The 13,391-nt window shown below is 37.8% G+C and overlaps 1 protein-coding gene across 1 annotated transcript in view; it reads left to right on the top strand.

The window, feature by feature from the left end:
- MRPL13 (mitochondrial ribosomal protein L13) overlaps positions 1-13,391 on the top strand; it is a 54,554-nt gene that overhangs the window by 34,247 nt on the left and 6,916 nt on the right. The gene's annotated exons all lie outside the window — the stretch shown is intronic.

Raw genomic sequence — 13,391 nt, forward strand, 5'->3', positions numbered from 1 at the left:
GGAAAACATTTTATTAATTCTCTTTTTTTATCTGCTTCAACAACCTTCTAAACAACCTTTTTGATGTTATGCAAATGATTTAAATGATTGTATAGGTAACTTTTACTTTCATTTCTGTGGAACTAAGTATTGGTTTGAAAACAGCTTTTAGAATACCTTCTCTTGTAAAATGAAGACATCCTTAGGATATCCAAATTATGCAAACTTCTTTGCATCTCAGTCCTAACTTTGAGCACTTGGTCTTGAAGAAAGATCAAGGCCTGCTCATTCTTTGACTGCACCAGTGGAGAGCATTGTGCAATGGAAAGAACACTGCACATGGTGTCTGGAGACACCAGTTTAAATCCTAACTTGGAGACCTGCTGGTTTTATAGACAAGTCACTCTAAACCTCAGTGTTTTCATTTTTTTTTTTAAATGGGAACAATCATAGCACAATACAGTCCTCATAGTGTTATTGTAAGGAAAATCATTTAGAATCATGGATCTTGAACTGGAAAGAACCTTGGAGGAAATTCCAGAGATGAGGAAATTAAGGCCCAGAATAGTTGTCTCTTGCCTAAAGTCACACAGAGAGTAAGTAACAGAGGCAAGATTTAAACCAAGATCCTTTGACTCTGGAGAGAATGCTGTTTGCAAACCCTGAAGTTCATATGAATGTATTATTATTACTGTTTCATTTTATATGATTATTTCATTTATTTATATTATATTATATACTATATATGCTTATGTATTTATACTGTATTTATACTATACTATTATTATTGTTTCATTTTATATATTTCCTCCCCATGCATATGTATTTTTTTCCTTCCTATTCCTCTTCCTGCTTCATTTTGATAGCTGAATGTAAAATTTTTTTTGTGTAATCTCATATGAAACATCCCATCTCCAGTTTCCATGCCTTTGCACAAGCTGTCTGTCCCTGGGTCTGAAATTCATTCCGCCATCACCATTGCCTGTTCGAGTGACTAAATCACTTCACAATCCAACTCAAACATATGTTGGTACAGCTTGCCAGCGATCTCCAGGTCTAATTCAGTGAGACACCTTTTAGGGAATTAGAATCATCCCTGTACTAGATCTTTAGCTTGAAGCCATGCAGCACTTATGCTCTTATGGTGTAGGCGTTTTAGCTTCTACCCCATGTTTTAATATCAGTAGTTTTTAGTAAAGGAACTATTTTCATAGAATCACTTTAATTTTTGTTATGAGTTCACCTGGCCTAATGTAGTGTCTTCATTTATGTGGAAGACGAAAACTGGAAAAAGACCACTAATTCTAGTGATAAAGAGGTCAACAGAAATGCTGGAAAGAGTAGTTCTAGTGGAGGCCCATCTGAAAGAGAAGTTCTCTTAATTTCTCGTTTGAAGCAAGTACTTAGTATTGTGTGTTAAGTAGGTCTGTCACAGCAAGCATGCTAATTGTATAGCCTGTGGGTGAGCAAACTACAGCTGACTGACCTCCTGATGCCTCTTTTGGGCCAAAAAGCTAGGAATGTTTTTTATATTTTAAAATAAAGTTTTATAGCATTTAAAAGGATAAAAAAATAATTCTTAGTTTGCCAGTTATAGTTTGTGGACCCCTGGGATAGATTTTAAAAGTCCCCACAGAGATGAGGTAGAGATGACGGTGAGATTTTTTAGGCTATGCCATTAGAACATAAGTACTGCAGGGCTTCAAGCTAAGGATCTAGTTTAGGGCTGGTTGTCAAACCTGAACCAGCACACCCCTGGTGATAGAAAAGCAGAACATGAATAAAAATTTATTTTGGGGGGGCGGGGGGGAACATTGGGAATAGTCATTTTTTGCCAGTGTTGTCTCAGGGTCCACATGAGTGTTTCAGGGTCTACTTTAGTGGGACAAATTTTAGGGAGTTAGAATCATCCCTAAATTAGACCCGTAGCTTGAAGCCAATCAGTCAGTAACTTTTTATTAAGCACTTGCTATGTGCCAGGCACTGTGCTAAGCCCTAGTGATACAAAGAAAGACAAAATACAGTCCCTCTTTTCAAAGAGCTCACATTGTAATGAGGGAAGACAACACATAAAAAGAAGCTGTGAAGGGGAGGGAGGGAAGTGAGGGTACCCAGGTGACAGCATGATGAAGTCCTGTGGCCAGGTGGGAAGGGATAAGGTGTCTACCCTATGCCCCTTCCTTCAATAGAAGGTGTAGGAGGAGCTTTCTGATGTCAGCCTCTACCCTTTCCAATGGGAGAGAGGGAAGGGCCTGAGTGGCTGGGGCTACCAGGGAGGTGTGTTTCAGAGTTGATTTGATCTTGCAAAAAGATGAGTTTCTGGAAACAATAGTGAAATCCACGTGAGCAGCAAGGTGGGAAATGAAGCTGTCTAAAAAGATTAGCTAAAGAATCACTGTAAGGAGAAACAAAGTGTAACTAAAGTGAGAGTATTGACTCCCAGGTCATAGAACTGGGATTCAGATTCCATCTCTGATGCTTACTACCTGTATGATTAGGGACAAGTTACTTAACTTCCCTGGACCTCAGTTTCCTCATGAACGAGTTGATTGTCTAACTCAAAATTCTTTCAAGTTCTGTCTAGATCTGTTATCCTGTAACCAATCAGCAGACATTTATTAAGAGCCTCCTACATGCTAGGCACTATGCTAGACCATGAATCTACAGGTACAAATGTGATACCATGTAAAGTATTTTACAAACAGTATGAAACAAGCCCTACTTTAAGAAAGCTTACATGGAGAAGACAAATATAAAAATATATACAACATAAAGTGAAAAACCATAAATATATACAAAGTAGTTCAATGTGGTGTAGTTTAGGAGTGTATGCACTAGCATTTGGGAAGATTAGAAAAGGTTTCATGCTGAAGATGGTGCTTTAGCTGCATTCTAAAGGGAGAGAAGGATTCTGTGAGGCAGAGGTAGCAGGAAATGTATTCCCAGCATGTGCAGTGGCCAGTGTAAAGGGCAAGAAGATGGGAGATGAAGTATGTATGTGATGAAGAGAGGAAAGGCCAATATGACTGAATCACATATTGCCAGATAGGTTTGGGCCAGGTCATGTAGGACTTTAAAAGCTAAACAAGGGAGATTATATTTTATCCTAGAGGCAGTAGAAAGGTACTGGACTTGTTTGAGGAGGGGATTCACGTCTTCATATCCCTGCTTAAGGAAGATTACTTTGGCAGCAATGTGTCCAGGCTGGACTGGACTGGTAAGAGTCTTAAAGCAAGAAGACCAGTTAAGATGCTTTTGGAATAATTTAGGGAATAAGGACTTGAACTAAAGTGGTAGTTGTGTGAGTGGAGATATTAGGGCATATACCAGTGATATTACGGTGGTAGAAGTGGCAAGGCCTGCAATTGATCAGATGTGTGGAGTGAAGGAGAAATAAAGAATCCGGGATAAAACTGAGGTTATGAACACTGGAGCCTGAATGGTGATGCAATCAACAGAAACTGGGAAGTCTGGAAGAAGGGAAAGGTTTTAGAGGAAAGATAATGAGTTCATTTTGGTACAGTGAGTTTACAATGTCTCAGGTACTTTCAATTTGAAATGTACAACAGGTGATAAAGGACTGGAGATCAGGAGAGAGATTGGGCTAGATATATAGATCTCAGAGTTGTAAAGGCAGTAACTAAATCCTGTGAAACAGATAAGGTGTGGGGGGTGGGGGGTGGAGAATGAAAATAGAGTGAGAAAAGGCCTACAATAAAGCCTTAAGGAACACCCGCAATTAGGGGGCATGATCTATATGGTTCAGCAAAGGAGACAGAAGGAACAAAGGAGATGAGAGGTAAACTGAGAGAGTTGTAGCACAAAAATCCAAGGAGAATAGCATATCCAGAAGGAAAGGGTGGTCGACAGTATCATCCTATATGAAAGAGGACCAGAATGTATAGTCTGAAGATGGCTAGCGTATGTTAAATCTTAGCCTTGAAAGACTTGCTTTGGAATAGGTATATGCATTGCATTACAGTTCGAGAATTGAGGGACTTAGCCATGACATCAGTTTGCCCCATTCATAGTTGAGTTGATTATGTATTAACTAGATATTTTAAATGTGGGGAAATTTTTTCTGGATGTCTTTCAAAAGCACATGAAAAGGAAAGGAAAACATAGGAGATAAAATTCAAGTCAGTAATCTCTGAGGCCATGGTTATTTCAGAGGCTGAATTAAATTATCCTGGTTCAGTTGTATCAGTGCATTGTGAAAGGTTTCAGACACAGGCTGCATACTGAATAGTCTATTATTAAATAAAACCTTCAACACTTCACTTTTTGTCAACTTAATAAGTACCTTTTGCAAAATATTGGCAAATATGTATATACATATATGTGTACGTGTAAGTTAAGTTCCTTGAAATGTACATCATTGAATTAAACAAAGTTAGATCTGATGGTGATTTTTTTGAAGCATGATTAAAACAAATGTAGCTCAAATATACCATGAATAAACTAGGACTTAGTATTATTTAGTTTTTATGAAAATGTATTTTGTAAGTATGGGTAAAACTTATTATTTGAGCTGATAAATATAAGTTATTATTATTTAATATTTGCCTTTTCTGAACAAGAAAGGTCTGGAGTAATAGCAATTGTCACTTTTTAATCAGCATCTGGTAATTATTGCTTGCATATTTCCAGGTAGTACCCTACCCGACTAAGTACTCAGTAAATATTTGTTGATATTAATTTACATCAAGATTTTGTTTGAAATGTTTTAAAACCCTACAAAGGAAGTCACACACACACAAGCAAAGTTAAAAAGAAAGTTTCTCTTTCATATCACAGATTGTTTTTATTTTTTGCTTTGTATCTCCAGCACCTAGCATAGTGCCTGACACATAATATGAACTTAATGCTTGTTGAATTTACTTGAAAGGTTTTGTGTGCTCTAGGCAAGATTTGAAAATTGTACGTACTCACCCCCACTCCATGACCTGGTGCACCTGAAAATTCTGCTGCTTGTTGGTTACCATCCATTAAAGGTTTTGAGCCTTCATTTTAACTCATGTGACTTCTCTCATTAAAAGATAAGCAACTATATGTCATAAAAGAGTAGAATTTGTTGGCCCTTAAAAAGTCCATTTAAAAAAATTTTTAAAGCGTCCCTCATTTTGCACTTAGTGTCTTGGGCCCTAAATAGCTGCCTTTCTTTGTTTCTCCCCAGTGCTCTTGCTGTCTAAAGAATACTTCTCAAGCCCAAGTTCAAGAGACACTAATTTATCTGGTTCACTGGCTTTTTTTTTTAAAACTACTTAAGCTTGGCAGATTCTTTTTTATATATAATATGATTTTTTTAGCTAAATTAAAAGTACCAAAGAATTCAATATGTTACCATCATATTACTTTTAAATAATGTAACAACTAAGTATTTGTGAAATTTATGCAGATGGAAACATTTTGCAATCACTGTAGGCCATTTCTCCTAATGGAAACCTTAGCTATAGATTTCACCTTTGTAACTTTATGACTTGATACTGTATACCTCAAAGAGTCTTAACTGCCATTGATATGTATAATGTGTGGGGAAAAAAATGTTATAGGAGCCTTAATCGCATTTCCTTATGGATTGTGAGGCACACGTATGTATTTGGTATATGCAGGTAACGATACATTTGAATTTTCTTTTTTCTTTCTTTAGAGGAAAGTGTAAAGAGAGAACACTATCCATTTTCGTAGGGAAGTTATAGCCCCAAACCATTACTTTCAGATGATCAAATAATTGTACATTCTGTAAAACCACAATAATAATGGTAATAACAGGGCTTTTACTGTAATGGAAATTTTTACATTATGAGAGCCTAGATCATTTTTAACAGTTTTTTAAAATTTTTATAAAATTCTACAAGAGACGTTCCCTTAGGAAAAACCAGGCATGTGGAAAGTTTCCATTTTAACTCAATTCAAGCTATGTAGGGTAAAAAGTGACATTTGTAAAATAAAATAAAAAATGTCCCTAATAATTCAGAAATTTATTGTTTAATGAACCATTCAATTAACAACCATTTATTAAGTACTTACTATGTGCCAAGCATTGAACTAGGTGCTAGAGATATAAAGACTGCAATGAAAAAGTCCCTAACCTCAAGGAGCTTTGTGGCAAGAAAATATGGAAAGTGTCTGGTTCTGAGGTAATTCTTTGAATGGCTTAAAGCAGGAGCTTATATGGAAAGCCTATGATACTATTAGCATCTGAGAAAAATGAGAGCCAAGACACCTGACCAAAGGACAAGATGAGAAACTTGTGCAGGTGTCCAGGTAGTGCGTTGGCCTAGATGGGAGCTTGGCTGACTGTCGGTGATTTTGCTAGAGGGTCCCTTCCAGCCAAATCTGGAGGAGGAGGAGAATCCAACAAAAACAGTGTCAAAAAGCAGTCATTGGAGTTGCCCTTGAAAGGAGTAGAAGTTGCTTGAAGGCAGGAGTTCTTAACCTGGGAACTGTGAATTTGTTTTATTTTCAATATTTTGATAATTGTATGTCAATATAATTGATTTCCTTACTAATCCTGTGTGTTTTATGCATTTGAAAACATTCTTCTGAGAAGGGATCTGCAGGTGTCACCAGACTACCAGAGGAGTCTGTGGCATAAAATGGGTTTAGAATGTCGAATTTAAGGCCGTAGTAGAAATGAACAAGTTTAAAAGTTTTGGTTAAATTTGTACCCAGAGGGGCAGCTAGGTGGCGCAGTGAGTAGAGCACCAGCCCTGGAGTCAGGAAGACCTGAGTTCAAATTCGGCCTCAGACACTTGACACACTTACTAGCTGTGTGACCTTGGACAAGTCACTTAGCCCAATTGCCCTGCCTTCCCCCCTTCAAAGAAAAAAAAATTTGTACCCAGAAGAAGAACCTCTTTATTAATAATTCATATCTACACTTTCAGAAACATGTTTCATTTGCCTCAGAAGTTTAATAGACTACTTAAGGGAGAAAATTTATTTTATTTTTCTCCTCTAAAAACAGCTCTCAGCAAGATTTTTCATGGTTTTGTGACATTCATGAGGGACATTCTTGCAAGATAGAACTCATTTGATTATTATTTCTATGGGCCTCAGTTCCTCATTTATAAAATTAAGAGGTTGAACTAGATGACATCTAAGGGTCATTTCTGTCCTCTATGATCCTATGATTTTAACAATGAAAAATTAATTAACTCGAGTCATATACAGCAAAATCTAATCCAGTGCACTAAATTCTAGAAAATTCTCTGAGGACCTTAGAGGTGAAGTGGATTTCCCAAGGCCATTTAGCTATTTAGTATCAAAGGTAGAATTTGAACCCAAACTTAAATCTGCCTCTCTACAACTTCCACCTACTGTTTGTAGTTATCTAATCAGGTCCAAATAGAACAAATTTAATTCCTCTTCCAGATGACAAATCCTTCAAATGTTTGAATATCAATATCCTGATTTTTAGCTCTTCCAAGGTGAACATCCCTACTTCTTTCCACATTCTGTGCTGTGATCATTAAGCCTTATAGTTAATTTCTTCCCTAAAAGGTGATGCCCAGAATTTCATACTTTGCACGTGTCTAGCAGTGTGGTATAGTGGATAGAGTCCTGGCTTTGGAGTCAGGAAAGCAGAAATTTGAATTCCATCTCAGATGCTGCACATGTGACCCTGGGGTTAAATCACTTCACCTTCCAGATTTACCTGTAAAGTGAGAGACCAGCACCTACCTTAATGGATTATTCTGAGGAGTCAATGAAATAAAAGTACTTTATAAACCCTAACTGTATAAATGTTAACTTTTAGCTGATAAAAGTAGGACACCAGAGATGGTAACAGACTTGTTCACTGTCTTTTGAGTAGTAAGTGACAAGTCCAGATATGAGGTGATGAGAGTCTGCACCAGGCTGGTCAGAGAAGAGGGCATATATGAGAGGTGTTACAAATTAGAAACAATAGGACTTGGCAACAGAATGGTTATGAGGAGTGAGAAAAAGTGAAGAATCAAAGATGACACCTAGGTTGTGCATCTCAGTAACTGGGAGGAAAGTGATAAATTCAACAGTAACAGGTAAGTTAGGAAGAATAAAGAGTTTGGGGACAAAGATAGTGAGTTCAGTTTGGACATGTTAAGTTTAAGCTGGAGGTATCCAGTAGACAGTTTTAGAGATGCAAGACTGGCAAACAGGAGAGAGGTTAAGGCTGGTTAAATAGATGTGAGAGCTTCAGAATTCTACCAAGCTGGGCACAAACTGAGTAGCACAATTTGTGAGACATATCAGACTGCTGTGTGTTCAGGGAAGATTTGAACAAGAGTTCTTTTTTGAGGGGATGGAGCCAAGATGGCGGAGTAAAAGCAGGGACTTGCTTGAGATCTCCCCCAAATCATTCCAAATACCTATAAAAAAATTCTAGAGCTACAGAACTCACAAAATGACAGAGTAAAATAAGTCTCCAGCCCAGGACAGCCTAGAAGGTCAACGGGAAGGGAGCAGAGCACAGCCTAATGTGGGCCGTGCCAGCTCAGACCGGGTGGAACAGGCCTCAGGAAACTGAATCACAGGCAGCTGTGGTGATTTCCAGACTCCTAAACCCACAAACACCAAAGACATCATAGACCTGGGTGAGAGAAGAATGCAGTCCAGCCCAAGCCCCGGAGCAGTGGAGGCTGCTGCTACAGTGGCAGCTGCAGCAGCTGCTTCCAGAGCTCCAGGCCCACAGATGGTGGGGGGATCAAGCATCCGATCAGAGCTGGAGTGCAGGGATCTCTTTGCTGGCACTGAGGCAGGATTCTCTTGCTTTGCCCTGCTTGGATCTGGGTTGCAGTCATAGGTGGCAGTCCCAGGGTGAGGAGGAGCACTGGTATGTCAGAACTTGTGGTGGCTATGGAGAGGGAATCCTCCTTGCAGTTCCAGGACAGAGAAGAATGTTTGAGGTCACTCACAGACTAAAGCACAGGCCAGGAGAGGAATAACCACCTCTCCTTGGATCATACCACCTCAAAGGAGCTGAAAATTTACAGGTGCCTAGAAGTAGCTCAGAAACAGCTGTGCAAAACCCCTGAAGCTTGGAACAGAGCACTCTCCATTCTAGAAGCAGAGTCATACCTTGACAAAGAGCTCAAAAGTCAAGTAATTGGCTGGGAAAATGAGCAGACAGCATAAAAAAACTCAGATTATAGAATCTTACTTTGGTGACAAAGGAGATCAAAACATACAACCAGAAGAAGACAGCAAAGACAAAGATCCTACATCCAAAGCCTCCATGAAAAATATAAATTGGTCACAGGCCATGGAAGAGCTCAAAAAGGATTTCGAAAATCAAGTAAAAGAAGTAGAGAAAAAATTGGGAAGAGAAATGAGAGTGATGCAAGAAAATCATGAAAAACAAGTAAACAGCTTGCTAAAGGAGAACCAAAAAAATTCTGAAGAAAATAACACCTTAAAAAATAGACTAACCCAAACGGTAAAAGAGGTCCAAAAAGCCAATGAGGAGAAGAATGCCTTAAAAAGCAGGATTGGCCAGATGGAACAGGAGGTCTAAAAGCTCACTAAAGAAAATAATTCCTTAAAAATTAGAATGGAGCAAATGGAAGCTAATGACTTAATGAAAAATCAAGAAATTATAAAACAGAACCAAAAGACCAAATGAATAGAAGACAATGTGAAATATCTCATTGGAAAAACCACTGACCTGGAGAATAGATCCAGGAGAGATAATTTTAAAATTATTGGACAATCTGAAAGCCATGATCAAAAAAAACAGCCTAGACATCATCTTTCAAGAAATTATCAAGGAAAACTGCCCTGATATTCTAGAAGCAGAGGGTAAAATAGAAATTGAAAGAATCCACCGATCACGTCTTGAAAAAAATCCCTAAAGGAAAACTCCTAGGAATATTGTAGCCAATTCTCAGAGTTCCCAGGTCAAGAAGAAAATATTACAAGCAGCCAGAAACAATTTGAGTATTGTAGATACAATACAAGCAGGATAATACAAGATCTAGCAACTTCTACATTAAGGGATCAAAGGACTTGGAATATGATATTCTGGAGGTCGAAGGAGTTAAAAATTGAAATGAAGAATCACCTACCCAGCAAAATTGAGTATAGGACTTCAGGGGAAAAGGTGGATATTCAATGAAATAGAGGACTTTCAAGCATTCTTGATGAAAAGACCAGAGCTGAATAGAAAATCTGACTTTCAAATACAAGCATCAAAAGAATAGATAGAAAGGAATAGGCTGTGACCTTGTGAGCTTTGAAAGGTCTAGAGACCAAGAAACTAGAGTCCATGCCAGAGTCTGTGGGCAGCCAATCTAAAGGAAAGGCAAAATCCTGAGTATTTTGATTGACTCAGCCCAGGCATGCTGTGAATCATGGATCACACAGAGACACCGGTTTCTGCAAGCAAAGGAATATCTTCATTAATCAGCTATGCCAAATTCAGACATGAATTTGGTGGAGTGAATGTTCTGTAACAACCACTTTAAGTATAAGCCAACTCTTCCCAGGGACTGAGGATGTAGAAGGGAGACTGTCTCCAGTTCAATCAGGGGGATGTATTTGTACTTCTGTACTTGCTGTATTTTCTCAGGGACCTGGTAAAAGACCTTAGCTTAAAAAAGCCAGGGTCTCCCTCTGCATCCTGGGCTATTCCCAGTTGTATTGACCTGTGTCTTGCCGTTGGACTCCCATGACTCTGGAGGAAAAAATGAGAGGCTCATGACTTCCCACAGCCCTGCCTCACTTAAATCCAATTCACTTGCAAGTCAAGACATCACCCTTCTGATGTCATTGGTCCTCTGAGAACAAAGAACAAAAATTTTTTTTAGTATATATTCCTTTGTAAAAACTGATTGATTTTAATTGATTAAATGATACTTGGGTGGGGATATAAAATTCAGTGGGATAGCCTAGAATTTAGCTTTGTTTTTATTGCATAAATCAGATAGTACTGAGAGTTATATCAGTATCCTATAAGAAAATGTTAACACATTTCAGTAAAGCTGGCCCAAATAAGACACCATTCTATTCTTCTGAAGTCAGAGTTATGCCCCAAGGAAATGAATACTGTGCCTGTCTTCCTGCCCACCTGCCTACCCTGACTGTGCCTCACTCTTGTGATTTCTTTCCAGCAATTTGTGGTGTCACTAGATTTACTGGAAAAAATTTAAAGGAGGGTTATGCTAAATAATTCCATACAGTGGAACTTACTTGGAACCTAATCAAGCTGACCTTTTATTGTTTCTAAGATTAGTTTGCTATCCGTACTTAAATTCAGTTTCTTGATTTTCTTTTCTTGGAATAATTAGCCTATTCTAAGTAATTTAAGTCAGAAGTGGAAAAAATTAAGTCTTAAAGGAAGAATAAAATAATACTAGTAGGTTTGGAGTTTTGTTTTACCAGTTTTAATAGATTTACAACCAGAATTCTATTTCTTTTTTTTAACATGGAAAATAAATTACCTTAATATGGCAAACAATTTAAAGTGTATCTAATTTTGCTCTGCTGACAACCATCTGTGACACAGATTTAAGTTACATTTTATTCATAAACCAAATGGATTTTTTCCCACTACTTTGCAATGAAAAATAAAACCAGGAAGGTTATGTGTGAAGCAAAGTGACATATGTGTGTGTGTGTGTGTGTGTGTGTGTGTGTGTGTGTGTGTAAAATAAAGTATAAGGTGAAAACCTTTATAAAAATATTCCCCTCTTCACTCTAACACAGTCTTGTTCATCCATCTTTAAAAAAATTCTCAATTCTTCCTTCTGAGTGGGATTTGAAACAGGAGATGTGCTTATTTCTTCTTTCCTTTATGAGATCAGCCACCATCTTCTCACCCACAGCCCCTTTTCCAAACTAATGGTAATAGATGTGGGGTTTACCATTGAAGGAGTCTGGATTTTTGTGCAAAATGGTGTGACCTTAAATGTTGAGTAAACCCAAACAGCTTTTTTTGTTAAGTTTTTACTCACAGAACAGAGATAACATTCTTTTCCAAAAGCCATCTTCTTTCAAGGCAAATAGAGCTAATGCCTAATGTTCTATGTGAGGTAGAGATTATCATTTCAGAAAATGAAGTAACAAATTTCAGTATGACCTAGCAAAAGAGATTCACATTTTTGCAAGTAAAACTGTCCTTGTTTCATTAATTCTCCCATGTTTAGCTGAAGCATACTTACAATTAAAAAACTACCATCATTAAAGATGAGGTTTATACATCATTTGCTACCTCAGTCCTTGGTTTTACAAACTTGAAACGGCTCTAGATTCATCTAGTCTTTGCTGATTAGTGGCCTTGAATTTCCTCTCTCTGAGACCAAGTGAAAATTAACATTTTGATGGACTGAAAAACTTGCAGAAAGTTCCATGTACGTCTACACTAAATAGTCTGTAGTGCATGCCTTTTTAAAAAAAGGTGTGGGAAATATTAAAAAAGTAGTTTATTCTTTTGCAGGCAATAATTTCTGTAATAAAAGTATAAAATATGTTAAGTATCTACTTGATACAGCAGCATATGGAATCTCTCTCCGAAACTGGAAGACAGGAGCTCCCAAAGCTGTCTTCAGAATGCCATAATTATTTATAGAGCATGCTAAGTTTGTGTAAATATTGTCAGTGCTTTTAAACATGTACTTTTTAATCCAAATAACAATTGAAATCATTTCCAGTGAAACATTGGTGGGGGAAAGGCAGGGAGACAGGCAATGTGTTAAAAGCAAAATACAAAACAAAACACCTAGTAACGTAGAGCTCAAATCAAGCATTTTTTTCTCCCATAAGATGTTACAACTTTGATCATCTCAGCCAACACTTCTTGAGCATCTGCAGGATCGTGAAATTGGAAGTGACTTAATAAGTCATGTAGCCTAGTCTTCCACCAGATACGTGACCCTTCTGAAAGCAGTACTTCTAGTAAGAAGGAATCCACAGCCTCATAAGACAGCCTATTCCACTTTTGAACAACTCTTATTTTTAGCAAGTGCTTCATTATATTTAGTCAATATGTAATTCTGTCGACTCCCAAATTGATCTAAGAATAAATATAATCCTTCAAAACAGCAACTCTGGGGCAGCTGGGTGGTATAGCAAGTAGAGCACCGGCCCTGGAGTCAGGAGGACCTGAGGTCAAATCCGGCCTCAGATACTTGACACACTTACTAGCTGTGTGACCTTGGGTAAGTCACTTAACCGCAATTGCCCTACCTTCCCCTCTCCAAAAAAAATAAAGAAAAAAAAAAGATTTAAAACAGCAACTCTTTAGTTATTTGAAGAAGAAAATAATTTTGTGTCTTCCTTGTCCCAAGGAGTTTTTTCTTTTCTTCCAAGTATCCCTAATTTTCTCAGTCATAGCGCTCTTGATATAGTCTCTAAACCCTTTACTATCTTGGTCACTCTCTGCTGAATAAATTCCAATTTTGGCAGTGCCCTTTATAAAACATGGCACCTAA

The sequence above is a fragment of the Trichosurus vulpecula genome, chromosome 1 (genome assembly GCF_011100635.1).
Source record: "Trichosurus vulpecula isolate mTriVul1 chromosome 1, mTriVul1.pri, whole genome shotgun sequence".
Lineage (NCBI taxonomy): Eukaryota > Metazoa > Chordata > Mammalia > Diprotodontia > Phalangeridae > Trichosurus > Trichosurus vulpecula.